Below are 22,031 nucleotides of genomic sequence, written 5' to 3' on the forward strand. Positions count from 1 at the left end.
CTAGAAAAGCAAAGGAATGGATTTCTTTTCCTTAAGCCACGATTTAAGGCAGCATACAGGTTTAAGATAACTGCACCAGTCCTCAAAAATTTCAGATCACCTGTAATTAAAATACTGCATTCAATTATGTCATGATAATTTTCACTTCTTACCTCTTAATCAATAGATGTTGTAATATGAATCCTGTTTTTGTAGTCAAAAGGAGACCAGATGATTTCTCTCTTTCTAAATGAATGAGCACAAAAACATTCCATAATTATAGGATGCAACTAAAAGAACTCCACCGTGTGTGTTGTGTGTGTGACATATTGAAAATACACATCTATACATTTTTTAAGTTTTTCAATTTCTAGATGGCTTTCTAGTGTCAGAGATTAGGTTGTGGATAGTCATTCCTATTGGCTAGAGTGGGAGTTGGTAGCTAGGAATAAGAGCTCAGGGTCAGAGTCAGAGGCCAGATGCCAGAGGCAAAATCAGAAGTCAGGAATCTAAGCTGAGGGTCAGAGCTGGATTATCAGGAGTGGAGTGGAGTGATGTAGGGCTAGGGCTTGGTCCAAGACCTGAACTATCACAGCCATGTGCAAAAGGTTTGAGAAGCCACAAACTATTGGTGGTTCAGGTTTAAGAGCTGGTCTTCTGACTCTTCCCACCAGTCAGGTGATGTAGCCAGTCCAGCAGTGTAAACCAGCTGCATTTATTATGTTGCCGAGACTGGGTTTGGTGCAAGCCAGGGTTCCTGATACTTGATTATGAAAATCTGGTATAGGAGTATAGAAAGGAATCTTGTGAATATGGATTTGCTTTCAGTGAAATACCTAGCTCTTATATAGTGTTTAACATCAGTAGATCTCAAGGTCAGGGAGAAAATGTCCTAATTAAACTTATTTAAAATGTTAAAATGGAACATGGTTATGGCCATCCAGCATCTTGACAGATGAAAGGAAACACGACAAAAATCAGTCAGTCAATGGTGCTTGGTGCTACAGGTCCACTCGCCAGATAGAAGTTGGAGCACACTCTGCTTCCTGGCTTACCTGCGGACCTCAGCTTGGGCTCTCCATGATGACTGAACCAGCCTTGCCCTGGCTTCTCCAGACTGAGTGGTTGTGGGCAGGGTTGTGGGCAGGGTTCTCCCAGCTGTCAGTAGGAATGCTGAATTTCTTTAGACCTTGTTTGAACTTGTCACTATATTGGAGCTTTGGACTTCCTCTGAGTTCGCGGGCAGTTCTTGAGTTGGCCATAGAGCACAGACTTTGTCAGACGATCTGGAGGCATAAGTTCAATGTGTCCCAGCCAGCAAAACCTGCGAGCATCCAGCATAGTTTGTATAGACTGTAGGCCAGTTCTCTCAAGGATATTGTTGTTAGTCATCCGTTGGTCCCAAGTGACTCCAAGGATTTTTCTGAGACAGCGAAGGTGGAAGCTGTTCAATCTCTGCTCCTGTTGGGAGTACATGACCCAGCTTTCACAGCCATAAAGGAGGGTACTGAGGACACAAGCCTGATAAATGGACACCTTTGTGTTCAGCGTTAGCAGCAGCTTGTTGTTCCAGACACATGAGGTAAGTTTGCCAAAGGTGACAGAGGCTTTGCCAATTCTCACATCAAGTTCTCTATCAAGGCTAAGTGAACTGGTTAGAGTTGAGCCAAGATAGCAGAAGTGATCCACATTGTCCAGAGCTTCATTATTGATGTAGAAGATTTTAGGTGGAAAGTTGGTGCCCTGTGACATGACAACTGTTTTCTTGATACTGATTATCATGCCAAACTTGATAATGCATCAGGGAACTTATTCATCATGATCAGCAATTCATCGGGTGAGTTAGAGACAAATGCATCTGCAAAGAGTTGATCCCAAATAGTGAGCTAGGTGGCATGCTTTTGGCTCTGAAATCATCTGATGCTGAACAAGCTACCATCTATCCTCGATTCAATTAGTAGTCCAGATCGATCACTTCAAAAAGCATACTGAAGAAGAACAGAGAAGAAGATGCCAAAGCACTAAGATACAGTCTTGCTTCATGCTAGAATCAATGCTAAACTCAGATAATGTTTCATTTTCATACTGGATATGAAATGAAGGAGTTCCTTAAATAGGGAAAGCACTTTTTGTGGACAGCCAATTTTTGACGGAATCTTGTATATGCCATTCCTACTAACCTTGGGAGGAGTCTAGGCTGAGCTGGTTTGCTCCCCTCTCCTGTAGTTCCCAGTGCCGATGGGCCACAGTTGGCACAGCAGGATCCCCAAGTCAGTTTCTGATGCAACTCTGAATACCTCTATTAATTTGACTATTGGTAAGCTCCAAGATCCCCCTAGAGGCCCTAGTTGACTTGGGGGCCTCAGGTAACTTTATGGACTTAAATTTGCTAAGACCCCTGTGGTTCCCACCATATGCAAGCACTTTCTAGATCTGGTTGAGACTATTGATGGTTCTCTTCTCTCCTCAGGACCTGTAACCCACCAGACCTTGCCAATAATGGTTATCACCTCCATGGGCACCAGGAGACCCTCTGATTTAGATTAATTCAGGCCCCTCATGCTCCTGTCATTCTAAATATTCCCTGACTTGTCACCCATTATCCCCACATTCACTGGCGGAAGGGGACCCTACTCTTTAACTCCTGGTGTTACCAGCTATCTTGCCTCCCAGGGTCTGAGAAACAGGGGCACCAAGTCCCACTACCCGGGTGTAGTGAAGCGGATTGGCCATCCACAGACCCAGAGGGAGAGGGGCCCCTCACTGAACCCTGGTGGGTGGACCCACGCCATGCTCAACCCTCCTGCCAGAAGTCAGTGGGAAGGACAGGAAGTATAAAAGGCGGTCTGGAGAACTCAGTTGGGGCCCAGCTTCCGGAGGAGCCAAATGCTTCCTGCAAGCTCCCAAGCCGGGAGGCTGCGACAGACCCTGAGGAAGCTGAGACTGGCCAGGACCACCAGGGCCATTTACAAACCCAAACATGGAGGAGCTGCAAGCCCTGACAGAGGCCCTCTTCCCCAATGACCAGGACGACCCTCTATAGAGCCAGGTATGCCCCAAGCGGGAGATGGGAAGTGGCCCGGGGTCGCCGACCCCTGTCTGGCTGCAATGCTGCCGGCGAGTGAGCCAGTGTGTTGCGGTCAGGATTTCTGCTGACTTAGTGGTAGACCGCTCTGCCACTGCTAGGCCCCTGGGCCGGGACACAATGGAGTCGGTGGGCCTGCGTCCCCCCTGCCACCCCAATCTATGGGTGACAGTCACCCCCTCTCTTAGGCAAGAAACCTGCACTTGTCGGCCCTCTGCTAGAGCTAGGAGGCCTGACTGTTCTGCAGCTCAGCCCGAGTCCTCAGACTCTTTGCTGTCCTGCCCTGACCCAGGGCCTGGGCTCTGTAACTGTGTTTGTTGTTCGGCCCTGATCACAGACCAACGCTCACGTTTCCCGTCACCCTGCTGATTCCCCACACCAGACGACCTCCCAGAGACGTAGTGTGCGGGAGAGGCCATTCCCCCAAATGGACTACACTTGGTGGAGAATGTGGGCATCGGCCTGACCCTTGCAGTAAGGGGCGCCGCTGCAGCAGCCTGCCGTCGGGAACCCGAAAAGAAAAAAAAAAAAAGAGGAAAAACTGAGTTTGAGAAGCTCATTAAATATCTGGCTGAGAGCCAGCAGCAGCAGCAATAGCAACTGGTGCAGCATCTGGGGGCCCAGCAGCAGCAGTTATTCCGGGAGCGGGCGGCCCAGCACAGAGAGCAACAGCAACAGTGCCTCCAGCAACTCGCGACCCTGCTGCCTCGACCTAGTCCGGCCCTGGCTGGGACTGCAGGGAATCCCCCTGCTCCCTCAGTGCCCATAGACTCTACAAGATGGGACCTGAGGACGACCCAGAGGCATTCCTTATCACCACTGAGTGGGTTGCAGTAGTGCTGGGGTGGTCCCAAGAGCAGTGGGCCACTTTCCTGGCCCCCTACTTGACTGGGACGGCACAGACTGCCTATCGGGAGCTTCCTCTGGATGAGACATGAGACTACGGGTGGGTGAAGTCAGCCATCTTAGATGTCCTCGACCTCATGCCAGAGACCTTCCGTCGGGAGTTCCAGATGATGACCTACCCATCGGGTGCTTGGCCCTGCATCATAGCCCAGGCAATTAAAGACCTCTGCTGGGGATGGCTTCTTCCAGAGCAACGCTTTGCGAGTGAATTTGCTAAACAGGTTGCCCTAGAGCAGTTCATCCAGGTGCTCCCACTCCACAGTAGGGGTTGGGTACACCGCCACTGTCCAACAACCTTGAGTGCGGTGGTCACCTTGATGGAAGGCTTCCTGGCCACAGAGATCCTTATTGGTCCAGGAACCTGGACCATGGGCCCTGCACCGACCCAGACCCAAGACCAAACACCAACCAGGGGTCTGCAACCCCGATGGCCAAGCCCGGGACATCCCTCGGCAATCCAGAACTAGGTTTCATGGACACCCCGAGCTTCCTGGCAAGGCAGACTGGGACTCTCACTGAAGCCCTCCCCCAGAGACGCCACCTCGGCCAGGACATCCAGAAGTGGGACCTTGTTTCTCCCACGGCCATTTTGGGCATTTACAATGGGAATGTCCTGAGATGGACTGCAGTTTCCTCCAGGTCTGTACAGGAGAGTCCCATGACTGCAAGCAGTCCACCCCGATGCTGACAATGCACGTAGGAGTGGGGCCGAGACGAGTCGTGGCCCTCCTAGACTTGGGGTGTGGGCAGACTCTCATCCAGCAGGGCGTCGTCTCCAACCCTAGAGTGACAGAGCGGGAGATCAGACTCCAGTATATCCGTGGGGATGTAAGAGCATACCCCCGTGTCAGGGTACTCCTGACAATAAATGGTGTGATGGAGGAAATGACAATGGTGTTGGCCCACACTCTTGCCTATATCGTCATCCTTGGCCGAGACTGGCTGGGCTTTAGTGACTTGCTGAGGGAGGCCAGTCTCGGGGTACCTTCTCCAACCCAGGTGGCCCTAGAGGGAGACCCCGCTGGACACGGGGACACTGAGGCTGAAGAAGGGGGATTCCTTCAAAATGAGGAGGGGAGGCCAGAAGGAGAAGACCCCAAGTCTGGGATCCCAAGTCTGCCTCCAGATCTCCCGGGGGAAGGCCCCTCGACAACCCCCCATCCGACTTCCCTCAAGACCCGTGGGATGACCCTACACACGGTCATGCCTATGATTAGGTGGCCCGCCTTAGCAGGGCCATGACCGACACCCAAAGAGCAGTGCAATGGCCCTGGTTCAAACTCGTAGCAGATGTCTTCTACCGGGTGGAATGAGACTCATGAACCCAGGAGGTTCGGACCCAGCTGGTCGTTTCCTGGTGTCATTGGAAAGGCGTTTTGAAGCTTACTCATGACATCCCCGGGGCCAGCCATTTGGGGCAAGAAAAGACCCTGGCCTGAGTCCTATCTCACTTCTACTGGCCAGGAGTCCATCAGGAGGTAAGAGACTATTGCCGCGCATGCCCCGAATGCTAGTTGGCTGCTGGCCCAGGGATGCCAAAAGCACCCTTGGTCCCTGTGCCCATGGTAGGTGTTCCCTTCGAGCAAGTCGCCATGGACCTGGTGGGACCCGTCCCAAAGAGCAAGACTGGATTCTGTCATATCCTTGTCCTAATGGACTATGCCACCTGCTTCCCCCACACCTATTCCACTGCAAAACACCAGTGCCCTCACCATCGCAGCAGAACTGATGAAGGTCTTTGCCTGCATGGGGCTTCCCCAGGAACTCCTCACCAATCAAGGACTAATTTCACTTCCTGGCTGCTCTGTCAGGTGTGTGCCCTGTTGGGTATTAGGAAGCTGCAGACATCAGTGTAACCATCGACAAGCCCTTTAACAGGTCTTTGAAGGGTATGTTGAGGAAGTTCCCTCCACAAGAATTGCAGCAGTGGGACCAGTTGCTCCCGCCGTTGCTGCTAGCCATCCACGAAGTACCCCAGTCGTCCACTAAGTTCTCCCCCTTTGAACTCCTGTACAGCCGACAACCCTGCAGGGTACTGGATCTGATGACAGAGGCCTGGGAGTGCACCTCTTCCGCTTCACAGGGGCTTCTCCAATATGTGCTGCAATTGCAGGACTAACTGGCTCTGGCAGGGGCCCTCATGCAGGAGAATCTCCAGGTGGCACAAGGGACCCAGGAATGGTGCTATAACGAAGGAGCCCGAGACTGAACCTTTAAGCCCGGCGACCAAGTACTCCTCCTTCTCCCCTCTGAGGAGTCAAAACTGCTTCCCCGATGGCAGGGCCCTTATGACATGGTCCAGTGAGTGGGGCTGGTCACATACAAAGTCTACAAACCAAACCAGACAGAAGAAGCAAAAAGCAGATTTATTACGTGAACCTTCTGAAGCCTTGGCGTGCACGGGATGGACTGCTAGTTACCCCTCGCCCACCCGACCCAGCCTTAGGTTCCCAAGTCCCAGATATGGCTAAGACTGAGGCGCCTCAACTGCGGGACAGCCTCTCCTTGAAACAACAGAAACAGGCCCAGTGCCTGTTGGATGCCTTTAATACAACTTTTACCACCCTCTCAGGCCAGACTAGCGTCGTCCACCACACCATTCAGATGAATCCTGGGGAGGTGGTTCGAGAGACCATTCGCCAGCTCCTCTGACAGACACGAGAAATTGTTGAAAAGGAAGTCCAAGCGATGATAGAGCTGGGAGTTGTGGAACAGTCACAGAGGAAGTGGCGCAGTCCCATCATGTTGGTTCTGAAGCCCGATGGGACCCTCCGATTCTGTATAGATTTCTGAAGGGTGAACACAGTATCAAAGTTCGATGCATACCCATGGCCACTGGGAGCTGTGGGGGGCCATGCCTGCAGGCGGTCAACGTAAACAAAATGTCTCACAGCCCGCCAGCGGATTACCCTGATGGGCCATGTGCTGAAAGTTGTCAACCCCTGACATCAGAAAGTTGGGAAATGTTAAGCTATTTCAGACAGACATCTGGTTAAGGGTAAACCCAGTACACTTTTTTTTCTTTTTTTTTTTTTAAATGAGACATTTCCAAGATGATAGTAAAAAGGGAGATAAGAGATGAAACTTGAAATTTGTTTCTGGATTCTGCAAGTATGGTGTTAAAATGAAATACTACTAATTTTGCTTAAAATAAGTTTTCATCTAAAGACACATTCCCATATTTGAAAACATTCATAAGCAATGTTTTTAGAATTTTTTTACACCAGCGTCTCCATTGATTTCTGCTTTGGGAACTTACATTTTTAATCTCAAAGGATGGATAACAGATATTCTCTTTATAACAAATGGCTATAACTGAAAGGTTTAGCTTACTCTTTAGATCAGTGAGAAGGTAAACAATTTATGGCCAAGACCTTTGAAAATATTTTGTTAATTTTTTTCAACAATTTTTCCTACAGCCATGCAGTGTATCGAGTAGAACCAAAATGGACCACACTGTTTTCACTCCCAGTCATCTTCTTTAACCACAAGACCATTCTTCCTCCCCTTGAGACTACAGAGATGAAAATTCACGTGTACAAGATTTTGAAATCATTCCTCTATTTGAGCAAGGCCTAGATATGCACCATAATATTGCACTGCAAGAGTAGTCCTATCTTAGAGTGTCTTTTATCCCAAGATTGGGCCATATGCTACCCTCCAATACATAGTAATCATTTACATTATATACACACATATATATTTTAATGTTAGTCCTTAAGGAGCTTGAACCAAGCCTTCTTTTATGTTTGCACAGCCCCCACACATTATGAGGACTACAGGAAATTATTTATAATTAAATGTTGCCAATTCATGTAATTTTAGCATGAGTCTAATGGAATTTGATGTTTTTCTTAAAGCCCCAGCTCCTGGAGTCCTGTGACTACATGAGAATCTAGGTTTCGATTTAAAAAACAAATAGTAAATTTCTAGCCCTCATGGTTGCCAGACATAAAGCTTAAAAATGTGATCCAAATACACTGTGGTTGCCCCCAACCCCCCAAAAAAACATTACACACAGAAGAATACAAAATGTATTTTTTTAAAATCAGTCATTATTTTTGGGGCCTGATTCAAGATTTTTGAACACCCAGGATTGGAAATACAGTAATATGCCCTGGAAGTGTCTCAAATCCAAATTAAAGACAGAACAGCAATCTTTTTACTCATCATCCCATCACATGGCAGTAGCCCTTTTCTGATATATGTGCTCTGTGGCTCAGAAGGAGGAAGACAACAGAGCTAAAGGAGGGGAAGATGCTGGGGAGCAGGATCCCCTCAAGCCTGGATCAAAAATCTACCCACAAGTTACTGCTGGTTGAACCGACAAGTCCGCTTGAGAATAGAGATTCATTTCAGCCTCCAGCTGCGACAACATGGCTGCACAACTAGGATGAAGTCATGCTGTCATGGGAGCTGTGTGAAGGTACTGGGCCTCTTCATGGATGTTACTGCTCTCTGCAGGTGTAACTAAATCCTGGGAGATCCTGCATTTAGTGGGGAGATGAACTCAAGCTGCAGCCTGCCAATAGAAGGCTTAGGAGAAAATGCCTATATTTGAGCTCAAGGCACTTCCTAGTTCTGTGTGGCTATTTCTTCATAGTGGAACATGTGATCCCCTGCTGGTGCTGGAAATTAGACATCTGTGTTGTGTAGGGTTTTTTGTGTGGGTTTCTTTTTTTTCTTGCATATGTTGGTACACCTGTTGTCACCTTTGCAACCTCTGCAAATGGTCCATTTCTACAACACATTAGAAAACATGATCTTCTACAGACAAGGCAAACAACTTTTACATTTGAGCCACAGCACAGATACTGGTTTAGAAGTTAGATATTATAGTCTTTTGCATGGAGTGGGAGCCCTACAAAATTATTCTCCAAGGAAAACAATAGCTGCATATGCCATATAGAATAGGAACATGCCTATCAAATTCTCTTATGTACTTTAAAAAACACATTGCCAAAAACCAGTGAAGACTAAATAGGAAGAACACTATCGGACTATGATGGCCTTCCAAAGTAGATGCCCTATCTAGTAATGCTCCTTTGCTGCAAGACCTGGCAGTGTGTTGCTCTGCCTCAGTTTCCCCTTCCTCATGCTCTTGAACAGAAACGTCACAAACTCCTCATTTCAATAACACTCTTTCCCAGGCTCATTTATTAAGACAAATATAAGTCTTTCAAGTCCAAAAATAAAGTCCTTGGAGTCCAAATCTGACAACGTCCAGTGGAGTAGGAATCTTAATCAGAGGATCTTCTGCCACTACTAAGGTTCCTCTTCCATGCTGACATTCAACAATAGTCCCACCATGTGCTTACTAAGCACAAGAAAACAAATTCTGCCCATTTACTGGGCACTGCTTCTGCATTCTCTTTGGTAGCTACTCCTGAAGCTCTGCTGAAATCTTCTCTGCTCTTTTGGCTGACCACTGCCTCCCAAATCTCTCTTCTTGGAGGCTCCTTTTCTCCAGCAGGTTACCATGGCCTCCCAGAGGACTCTGGCAGCCTCTCCCAGCGAACTGCCTGCTGATCCTGCTTCCCCAGCCTTAATGACAGGTCTGGATCTTCATAGGGAACACCTATCCCCTCCTCAGATGCATCTGATTATTCAACATGGTTGGCTGGCCCCAGGACCTTAAAGGGCCACACCACCCTATTCCTACAGGGACCAGTGAAGATTTTTGAATTGACTTCAAGACATCAAATATTGTCAAGGATTGTACATGTAAAGACATAGAGAAGAGAACATGGTTTGAAAAGTAGAATGTCTTTACAATAATTCTTCACAATAATGTCTTTACAATAATTCCCCCCACCCCCAAAAAAGGAGAATTTGAAATTCCTCTAGCGCATGATACATTAAATATGGCAATGACGTTATATTACGCATTAGTAGAGGAGCAGCACATTATATTATCTCTAGCTATGTTGTGGCTATTTTTGTAAAATAGATATATGTAGTTACTGGTCAAGTATGATAAATAAGTTAATTATAATTAAGGCAGACAAAGCTGTATATTTTCACCTTGCTGAAATTGAATGTTAAATTAATTTCGTTCATACAATTTCATAATCATGAACAGATGTCCCAGCCCACTCCATATGCAAAATACTTGTAGACCTTTAAACGCAAGTGACTAGACTTCTGAAAACAGATAATATTCAGATAAAGAATGAAGTTTTATCAGATATGCAATCACCTCTTCAACAATCACCAGAAAGCTAAATGACAATCTGAATAGATAAAAGTACGGTATCTTAAATATTTGTCAATATTTTGTTTAACTGAAACTATCACTTTCCCCCCTGGCCACAGTGATTTTCAGTGAGCCAATCAGTGCTGCCATGAACCACGGTAACTTCAGCAACAGATGGCACAACAGACAAAAATCGGAACTTTTATCACACTAACATTTGTCTCTGGTGACATTTTATAAGCATAAGGGATCTGAACTGCTACAAGTTACAATTTAGTAACTCTATGTAGTGATATTTGAAGAATGAATATTACTTTATTGTAATGTGAAGGGTCATCTGACTTTACTGAAAAGTCTTACTTTTCTGGGTTTAAAACAGAATATTTAGTTTTAAATTATCCTCAACTCACCCTCTCATGCCTAAATTTTGCATTGCACATGGCAGAGCATGAAATTCATCCACTGTTTCGGAGATACCTTCAATACTAAGGCACAAAAGGAACTCCCAGATCCAGGCTCTCCTTTTTTGGGTGGCCCTGTGAAGCTATTTTAGACTAAGTGATTGCTTTCAGAATGTAATCCATCTTCACAGTGACAAGGACTACAAACGTACTCTTCATTTTAAAATGAAAACTGTGATTAGCTCAGATATTACTAGGTACATGAAAAGGATTGTTTATCCACAGCTCCTATTAAAGTCCATGGAAATTGAAGAGCAGCACTCCTGAAAATCTGGCTACTTAAGGCCCAAATTGTGATGTCAGATGCGATTCACACTGAAGTCACCGGTAGTTGCCCAGAGCATCATAGAGAAGAATTTGTTCCAAAATTTTCAGTATTAAAATAAAATGAGATTAAGAAGGAGAAACAGTAAGAGCAGAGGCATTTTGATTACTCAGAATATGGGGAAATGCTCATGAATCAAGCACACGCACAGAAGTCTTTAGTGTCTAACTAAATATCCCAGTTCACTGACACACAGTCTTGCCAGTTCCAGGGCTCTTCCAGAAAGGCAGCAGCAGCATGCTTTCTAGCTTCCACTATAAGTTGCTTGTAGTCAAATTACTTATCCCTTGCTGAGTCAAATGATATGCCTCCCCACCATTCTAAATTTAAACCCTTGAAGCTGGATAATTAGGCCATGGGTTCATGCATTTTTTTGTGATCTGGGACAAGAGAGAATTCCACAATTACTTCACCTTGACCAGTGTTAAATTTAGGAAACATTCAATATGTAGTAATTACAACATATCTGAATATGGTGTGACTAATCACTTACTAATATTCCCGCAGTACACAGTGTGTGTTTACAGGGTGTAAGTAACAGGCATTTGTATGTATCTCATCCTCTGCCTGACAACTGATTGCTAAGCTTGGGCAGGACGCAGCAGTTGGCTTGAGGTTAGCCTTACTACATGAAAAAGGTTTTCAAGATGAAGAGCACTATATTAGTGTTCATTTTTACTACCACCTATTGGGTTTCTTTGTTCCAGTTTTGCTCTGTTCATTGACCCTCTCTCTTGTCTGTGACCTCAGACTCCACTGGATTCACACCCTACACACTGCTGCAATGATAGTTGTCTACAATATGCCTTGTGAGGTATCTTTTGAAAACTAACATCACACTGGTCAGTAATACCATTGTGTAATATGTATGACGATGCTGTATGCAGAATTATGAATACACACTGATATTATGCTTTAAAGTCTGTGACTAAAAGATGTTTAAACCAAGTTTGTCAGGGGGAGTTGATAAACAGGTTTTCTCCCCACAAAGAGGCCAACACCTCAAACCAGGTATGGCCAAATGTAATGGGCTACTATTAATTGACATTGAAGGATGCAGGAAAAGAACATTTACATCATAAAATTGCAACAGGAAACATCAGATTTGAACATCACCGTAAGGCACAATTTAATCTTTATGGAGTTAGCCCCCCTGGTGGAGATAGGAGACTGAAACTCAGGGGACCAATTTGACCCTTGAAACAAAGGCAGACTGTGAGATGTAAGGACACAGAAAGATTTTGGATGATCCTTTACCTGAGGAGACAAGGAAAAACAGGGCCTTGGACTGTGGAGATTCTGGCTAAGAGTTAGCCAGCTATTGCTGGCAAAGGAAGATTCATGAAGAAGCTACCTTGAACAAAGACTGTAGCTTGATAAGTTAGGCCTTAGTCATTAGAAAGCATATTTTTATTTTTGTTTGTAACCATTGCTATCTTTATTCCTTCTGTTTGCTATCCCTTAACCTATACCCTTTTGTTAATTAACATGTTTTATTTCCACTATAAACCAACTCAGTGGTGTGGTTGAAGGAAACGGTCTGTTTACCCCAGCTAAGTTAATAAGCTGTAATGCATTGACTCTTTAAAAGAGCAGTGAACTTAATATAAGCTGTGAACGTTCAGTCACGGGCCAATGCATTGCTGAAATACATCTCTGAGTTGCTCAGGGGCTGGAGTTCACTCATTGTTACCTCTCAAGCAAGGTTAGGGCTGGGAGAGCCTTGAGGAGTTTGCTGGTGAGGAAGACAGACTGATGTGGCAGGGAGCTGACGCTCGATTTAATCTCCAGCAAAGCTCACACTTGCTGAGACAGAGAGGTAAACTGTGGATCACAGATCTGGGTATCCTCAGCAGACTGTTACATTGGCATGAATTACACATTAATTCCTCTGCGCTGATCTCTCTCTTCATCTTACCAGGTTTTGAGGAGTAAATAAATCCATTTAGTCATATTTCTTGTTTCATATCTTCACCATGAAACTGAGGAAGAATTTTGAAATACCTTATTTTGGTTCACAGAATGAAAAGACAAACTAGTTACGAAATGGAAACATTAAAATTTTTTCCAAATATTGTGACTAGTTCCCCTTCTGTTTGTGTCTTGTTTGCAACAGCATGTCCTTGCCTTTCAAAGGTTACAATATTAACATAATCTTAACAACCAAAGGGACTCTTAACACTGCCAGCAATTTTTTATTAAGATGCAAAGTCAAATCATCTCAGATCTCCTTGCAAACCCTCAAAGAACATTATTAATTAGGCTCCATCTGACAAGATTTCCCCCATAAGAGGGTAACTTATTTTAATTGTATCTTCTGAATCTACATTTGCAGTCAGCAGTAAGAAGCATCAACTGTAGATAAGTCATTAAATACATATCAGAATCACATGCTAACTCTTAATTAGTGCCCAAAATTAGCACATGCTCTTTAAAAATAGCTAATATGAATACATTGAAGTAGTTACTATTAGTATTTCATAAACTAATTACTACACCTGGATTTTATTAGGCATTAAAAAAATCACTTAGCTAATGCAAAATAAATGGGAGAACGTTCTCTTGGCTCATCCAAGCTTTCCTTCTAACCCCTTTCTTGGCATCCTTATCCCACTCTCCTCTTCATGCTTTCTTCCAAACCAGCCTCCCTTTTCCTGGAAGTGTGTCGCTCTTCTCCTGCATCATATAACCACCTTTACCTCTTAATCCATTCTGCCTTAAAATGCACTTCCACAAACCATATTATCACCGATGCACACTGCAAGATTGCACCCACCACCATCTTGTGCAAGTCACCACAGGCATAATTAATCTTTCAAGTGTTTTGTCCCTGTCTCAGATACTTTAATAAAATCCTTGAGACAAGGACTATGTCTTGCTTTTGAGTTTTTAAAGTGCTCAGCATTCTGTTAGTGCTTAATAAATAGTTCATGAATAATCAGATCTGGCCATGTCACTCATGATAGAATTCCTGTTAAATAGGGCTACATGATCATCACTATCTAGCTGCACAGAACTTTCTTCTCTAAAGCACTCAGGCTTGCAGCATTTGAACTAAAGAAGAATTTCCTTCAACTATAGCAGTACTAGGCCCTGTGCCACACACTTGAGCAGTTCTGGCATTACTGAAGCACCCAGATACCATAGTCACAAGCAGAGGCAGATTAAGGTTTTGTGGGGCCTTGAGACAGAGCAAGTGTGTGTGTGTGTGTGTGTGTGTGTGTGTGACTCTCCCCACCCCTTCCACCTGTGGTCCCACCCCCATTCTACCCTTTCTGCCTACGGTCCTGCCACAGCCCCACACAGTTCTGCCCCTTCTCCCTGTGGCCCCACCCCTGTTCCATCCATGGTCCCACACCATTCCGCCATGCCCCCCCCCCCGTAACCCATTTGCTCCTTTCTTCCCCCCTCCACTGCAGCCCCAAGACCGCAGAAGCTTTGTCCCTCTGCCCTGCAGCAGGGAGCCAGAGCTCCTCCGGTCCCGTGGCCACAGCCAGTGTCCAGGTGCTAGCGCTTCCCCCACTCAGCGCTTCTGCTGGGGCACAGGGTTGGAGTGTGGGGGCTTCTTTTGCTGAAGAGTGGGGTCAGTACATGGCAGCTTCCCCCGCCCCGCCGGCACTTCTGCCAGGGCTCTGGGCTTCTGCCAGCCCGCATCAGAGGTCTGCTGGGAGCAGGGTACCCATTTTTCCAGGGTCCCCCAATTGGCTGGGGCCCTTGAGCACAGGCCCCATCGGCCCATTCGCTAATCCGCCACCGCTCACAAGTATATTAGAACCTAAACAGAATGAAATAGAAACAACGATCTGCCCACTCATATTAGCCAGAACATAGTCCTGCAAGGCGACAGAACACATGATAGGTCCAATTCAGCAAAACACTTATGGCCGTGCTTAACTTTACATATGTGAGTAATTGACTTCAGTGTGACTACTTGTGTGCTTAATTTTAAGCATGTGCTTAAATGTTTTGCTGAATTGGGTCTAATCTAGCTAAAGAGTCTTTCTGCTAAACCCAGGAATATGAAGGGTTTACAGAGTCCGAATCTTTTTTTTAAGTTTATCTCTCTCAGAGGCAGCACTCTGTCATTGCTATAGTGTCTTAAATAATGGCAGTCATAGAGTACTGCCTCATGGAGTGCCATTCGCTGATGTGTCTCCTTTTTTGAGCTCAATAATATCAATTACAGGTCAGTAACTGTAGTGGGGTGGCTGCCCCACTCCACTAAGCAGGGGTTAAAAGCAGCCAAGCTAGGCTGATTGGGGAAGCAGCCACAGCGGTGGCCAGCTCAGTGGGGTGCACTAGAGTGCTGGCCATTCCCCTAGCTGAATCCTTCTACACAGCTGATTTCAGCCTGGGTCTGCAGCTGGGTACGACCTAGCCTGGGTGTGTGCTGGAAAGGGGCTTGAGAGCCTGGCACAGCAACCCAGTGCAAGGGAAACCCAGGCTGGTAGGAGCGGTGGGCTCAGTTGGACCGCAGCACAACTGGTGGCATTCTGAAAAGGGGGAGGGGGGTTCAACCTGTCAGTGTTACACCCGAGATTATTTTGTCCCTTTAGTTTTATTTTTCTTTACTGTGCTACCTCTGACTGTGCAGCTACCTGATGATGCTTTCATCTGCCATCTCCATTCAATGTAAAGAGCATGCAGGTATTAATCTTTCTATTGAATAAATGCTGATCATGACAGAGACAGCAATTTCCCACAATATGTGTGGGAGATTTTACGATATGAACTTTGTATCATTGTGGGCCAGGGATTGTATGTAATCCCATAGGGGAGGGTGATCACAGCTCCTCCAGGAATTAAGAACAGTGGGGTGTGATTAGACAAATTCACTCAGGTTAAACACCTCCAGAGAGGTACCCCTACCTGGAAAAGTTCACATATACACTAGTTCAAACTGGATTCTCCAGGAACCAGCAGATAAAGAAAGGATTTTTGGATAAAAATCCTGAGTTTAAACTGACTCAAGACCTTCTTTGTGACCCAGCAGACAGACAGGGCATTCTGTCCAAGGGTGTACCCAATCCTCTCATGGAAAGGTTGGAAGGACTTTGTCCTAATAAGGCCCCTTGTGACTGACGGGTGACCTCTGGTAAGCTTTTATCATGCACATAGGAACTTGTATTGTTTTTAATGTGTTTTCTCTGTAATGCTTTCACCTTAAGAATGAATGTGCTTGCTTATACAGAGCTATGTGGTAACTTATAATTGCTGGCAATTACAGCTGTTCATAGCCTTTGCAGAGAAAGCAAAGTATGGATGCTGGCCTGTCTAGGCAGTCTAGCTTGCTGTGGATATCATGGTGTAGGTGAGAAACTGAACACCCTCAGCAATGAGAGAGATTCAGGTCTATACTCAAGAGAGGTGACAGCTGAGGAACTGGGAGCCTAGAGGGTCCACAGTGGGGGCATACAGGTAGAGTTGTCCTGAAGTATGACACTGCTAAAGTAGGAAAAAAGTTAAAAACAGAGAGGTGGTAGGAGAAATCTTGTTTTGTTTATGCCCGCTATCTCTATTTTCAACTTTTTCCTCAAGTTAAAAAAAAAACATAACAATAGTAGCCCCTCCCACCTAATTCCCCCTTTTTTGGTAACAAAAGCAACATTTTAATTTCAAATGAAATGAACATTTTAATTTGACTTTGAATGGTTCTGGCAAAATATCTTTAATGAAAGTGTTTTGTTCAAAATTTTGTGTAGAAATAAAACAGAATTTTTTGACCTGCTCGAATAGTTAACTGTCAAAAATATTTCATTTCCAAGCAAATAGTCCCACCAGGTGTCAGTAATGTCAATTTTATCAAATTCTTCTAATCTATGAAAATTTTCATTTTTTTTCTTATTATTCACTCTGAGTATTGGTATAGAAAACTGAAGTTTTTCTTCTCTTCACATACCACCTAAGGCTAATGTGTTCATGACATCCAGAGTATGAGTAATAGGTTTAAGCATGTGTACTTACATTTGTCCCTTTAGCATCCTCTCTGGTTAGTTTAATGCCCTTCTGCTTGCTCCAGCTTGTCTCCAATGCAGAAGATTAGCTCCCCTATCTTTGAGGTGCAGTCAGTTCAGTTCACTGGAAAGTGGCCCAATGTTACACAAAACCTAAACCTTCAAGCTTCATACCTGTTGCATAACCAGCTGTTCATCTCCAGTATTTTCAGCCTTCTGCTTCCTCTCAGTGGGACTGGAAAGATCTCTGAGAAGATTACTTGGACTTTCCTCTTCTTCAGGTCCCTACTGAAATTCCTGAAGTCTTCAGTAATTTGTGTAGTTTCACATAATGCCATATGGCTGCTTTCAAAATTTTCCTTCTAAGTGTTCTTAGCATACATTCAAAGCATACAGGTATAATACATTATTTTTCCCATAGGTAGTATACTTTGGAAATACTACTGGTTCATAAAAATGTGTAGAATAAGCACAAAAAACTAATGTTAACTATGCTGGCAGTTAATAACTACTCAGTCCATCATGACTGGCATTGCCCTTTCTAGCTGCCCTATCAGGAAAGCCAAAGGTAGGATATACATAGAGACTGAGCAATACTCTCTAGAAGGTGTCTTTCCAAAACAGGGTTGAGGCAAAATGATCAGAGTATGGATAAACTTGCAAAGCCATCAGCCATTGATTTTAGTCTATTCTGGGGACAAAGACTTCAGTTTCCAGTGCTGTCACTCTGGCAAAGGAACTGGGGGAAAAAGCCATTTGAAAAGCTAAAAAGAATGTGATTGCTATTTTTCATGAGGTATGTACAGAATATGATTTTTGTATACTAACCTAGCATTCTCTTATTGCTATTTCTATATTTTATATACAATATCATCTCTGAAGAATGAATGAAACTCAGGATTCATGTAGCTACGATAATTAACAAGTTTTACTATACTATAGCTTTAATAAAAATTCTTTCTGATCACTTAAAGAGCATCCTGAAATTTTAAAATTTAAACATACAAACTATCATCCTTCCTTTATTGAGCTGTGTGGCACTTGACCTACTTTTCCCTAACTGCCATATAACTATTTAAAGACACATAAATTTAGTAAAAAGCCACTCTTTATTACGTCTCTTTTCTAGTCTGCAACTGGATATGAAGTTCTGTTCTGGTGCATTTTGCACTGAGTGATAGTTGCATGTTGAGGAAGAAAATAACCTATGTCTCAGCAGTGCCATCTGCTGTGGACTCAAAAGACTTTCCATATATTCTAAGTGAATTATGCTGCAATAACACTAACTTGGTTTCTTTCTCTTGGCCAATTTTTCAAAAATGAGTGCTTAAAGTTAGGTTTCTAAGTCCATATTCAGGCACTTACATTTTCACAACTTGTTCATGCAGCAGCTCCCGTTGATTCCAGTGGGAGTCAAACTTGACTTCCAAACTACGATGCTTGGCTGTACTCTTTGACTATTCTGTTATTCTTTCAGAATCAGAACTGGCAAATGATTATCTTTGACCAGCTATATTTTTCAAGTCAAAGTAGTAGTTTGCTTTTTTACCAGCTACTCTTTTCCAAACCTTGGAGCTGCATCAAGCCTAAACCCACCAGAGACAGGGAGATCAAATCAACCTTCCTTTTAATTTGGTGACAGAAATTTAACAAGAGGTACTATGTATCACTGCACATGATAAAATACAGAGGGGAAAAATGCCAAAGAATTCAAGTACTGCATTGCTTACAAACAGCAAATATTTAGATCAAGTATTGTTTAAGAAGAACCAAAAGCACAGACAAAAGGAGAAGGAAAAATAATAATGAAATATCTATATTGGGATTCATTAAATCTTTAGGGGCTGAAACTGGATTTTTTTTTTCAGATGAACTATTCTATGCTATTTCATGTTTCCCTTCCCTTAAGGTTTTTGACTGGGAATGTACTGTTAAAAGCAGCAACAATTTCATTTATTTATGAACTCTGCAGAAAAATATAGATCAAATAAGATGTGGAAGACAGGCAGCAGGATGATGAGGTTGGAGCTCAAATTATTAGGTATGGGAGTGGTTTTTCAGATTTTTCCTGGGAGGTATGTAGTTCTAAAAGGAGGGTTTTTCTTAGGAGATCTAAGCAGACCAATAGGCAAATTAGAATCTTTAAAGGACTTGCAAATGAATAGCTGGTGTTCAAATAACTGTTAAAATTCTCACTTAGTAGCAATTGTATTCAGCCTTTGAAGGGAATGAGGGCCCACTAATTGCACAGTTTAAGTTTATTTCTATTTAAACTGCCTCTTAAAACAAAAATAGTAAAGATCCACCAAGTTTATTTTGAACACCTGTTTGAGGATCAGATCCCCAACAGGGTATAAATCAGTGTGACAATCTCATTCTATTCTCTCTTTTTTATGAGTACTCTGTCACCATGGGGCAGCAGCCATACTATGGAGTAACAGCTGAATGCCAGGGAGGTTACTGTCATGACCTGCATTCACATTTGTGCTCTACTCACTCACGTAGGGTGAGTTTGGGAGCACATCCCATGGTTCATAGTGAGTCACTGTACTGTGCCCTTCTATTAGTGCTTTTGTGGTGTATTGTAGAAGAACTTGTTTGTCCCTTCTGTGGATCCTGTGTGGAAATGACAACTCATTAAAGTGAACAAGTTTTGGTTTGGCATGCTCCAAATTTTTGTCTATGGCCCTTGTTCTAATCAGCAGGAAGGTATAGATCCAACTCAGAGGAATGACGTGTACCCAATGTAGGTACTAGTGCAAATCTCATTTTGTTCAGGAAGAAGAAGCAGGGCAAGAGATATAGTGGTGGGCATTTCAGCAGCAGGTTGTCACCATGAGTAAGTGGTGGCATGCTTTCTTAAAGACAGTGTGCAAGATGCATACAGAGCTGGAGGCATGGAGATAGCTGATGAATCCCCATATACTGACCTGCAGTTATGGACCAGACCCACAAGTATTGAGTAGTGGGACTACATGGTCATGCAGACTTAGGATGACCATCAGTGGGCTCCAAACTTCCATGAGCAAGGCCACATCCTTGGAGCTGTATGAGGAGTTCACTCTGCCCCTTCAGTGCCAGGACATGCAGGTGAAGGTGGCCTCCTCTTTCTGCAACTCACAACCCTCTGGTTCTATATGCTTCAAGCAGTCTGCCTGACCCACAACTCCATCCCATATGACGTTGTTGCTTGTGCTAGGGGTACTGCTAATGATGTGAACTATCTCATCATAGAATGGGTCCATCCTCAAGGAATTACCAGAACAGAGCTACGTCCTTGGCATTGCAGTAAAGAATCTTAATCCCTTTGTTTTTCTCCTGATACTGGAGTCCCATTTGTTGGATTCTTTGCTCAGCCAGCTTATTTGAAATGTCATCATGCAGATTGGCATTTTGGTTTTTACTGCCAAAATCATGGGCCTTGGTAGCCTTGCACCAGAGATTTATACGTATATTCCTGTCAGTCTCCGGCTAGCTGGCAGTATGCAGAGATGTTAAATTCTTGGTCTCCAGTCTCAAATAATAGAGCTCTGCACCAAAAACAGACACCAGCAGTTTCTCGTACTGGAAGCCACATGAGAAAGTAAGGAACCAACAAGCCTATATGCAGTGATAGGTGACTTCCAGTCCCAAGGCAAGAGAGATGGCAAGAAGAGATGACAAGGCAGAGGACCCCAGGGGAATTGTGGGAAGGCACTGGAGAACTATCTGCCCTCAATTGTTATGTCATGGCACTAACCACCATCAATACTACAAAGAGGTCATACACGGGCTGACAAGATGAACTCACCTGAGCCATGCCGTATACTCCCGGTCAGGCTAGCTGGTTTGTGTTGCTAACATCACCTTACACCAGTGAGAGGTTTGGGGGGTGGTGGTGGGGGTTGAGTAAATGGGAACACGTAAACTATATGTCATGTTAACTTGCTGGTGAAAACAAGACCTCAGAAGAGAGACGGAGTGCATGAAGAACACAGTAAAAAGTTTCTGTGGAAGAAACAGTGGCTCCACAGCAGGATCCCTTGGAAGTCCATCTACAGATAATAATACCTAAGTCCTTTAATGTGTCTTTCATTAGTAGGTCTCAAAGCACTTTACAAAAGGAGGTCAGGATCATTACCTGATTTAAAGATGGGGAAATTGAGGCACATGACCTGCTCAAGGTCACCTAACAGGCCAGTGGCAGAGCTAGGACTAGAACCCAGGTCTCCTAACTTCCAAGCCATTGTTCTATCCACTAGACCACTCTGTCTAAACAGGCAGCAAAGAAGTGTGGTCTGGTGGAAAAAGCACTAGGGTGGGTATCAGGCGATCCTGAGTTGTAATCCTGTCTCTACCACTGACTTACTGTGTGGTTCTGAGCAACTCACTTCACCCTTTCTGTCTCTGTAAAATTAAGTAATAATGTTACTTACCCATGACATCTCTAGGAAAGTAGATGAAGGTTAATTTTTTACTATCTGTACTGAGCATTTAAAAGCTAGAGCTCTGCCTACTTTGGGGGGGAAGAGGGAGTGGTCAGACTGTATTGATTCTGGAATGGAAGTAGAGCAATCGAGGGGGCTTTACGCTATTGAAGGATCAGTGAAGGTGGTAGATTATAATAAAGAATCTGGCCAATAAAGCACTATAAATCATTTAGTAATATTTTTATATGCACCATCAGGCAGGGACTCACAGGGTCAAGAAGGGAAGGGTTGAGGTATAGTGGTTCTCTTCCCACCCCATTCATCTACCAACAACACACCAACATCAGAAGGATTGTGAACCTTAAACTGTGGATCAAGTCAGCATTAATCTTATGCCTGTTACCTCCAGCCATTGGGGGTTTACTGAATGGAAAGGTGACAACACAAGAAACTGGCTCCTGACAGGGCTGCACTGCTCTGAAAGAATTGTATGGCCAAGGAAGCTGTGAAGAAGCCAGGCTACAAACAGCAATCTAGAGACAGATGCAGGTATAGGAGACCTAACAATCCACTAGTTCCATAGAGTAGGTTGTGTATGTGTAACCCACTGGTCAGTGTGTGTTACGTGTCCTCTGGCCCTCATCCACAGAGGATCAGAGTCTGTTACAACTGTCAGGTAGGAAGGCTGGCTCTTTTATACAAGCTTCTAATTCTGG

This window comes from Natator depressus, chromosome 1, assembly GCF_965152275.1.
Source record: "Natator depressus isolate rNatDep1 chromosome 1, rNatDep2.hap1, whole genome shotgun sequence".
Taxonomy (NCBI): domain Eukaryota; kingdom Metazoa; phylum Chordata; order Testudines; family Cheloniidae; genus Natator; species Natator depressus.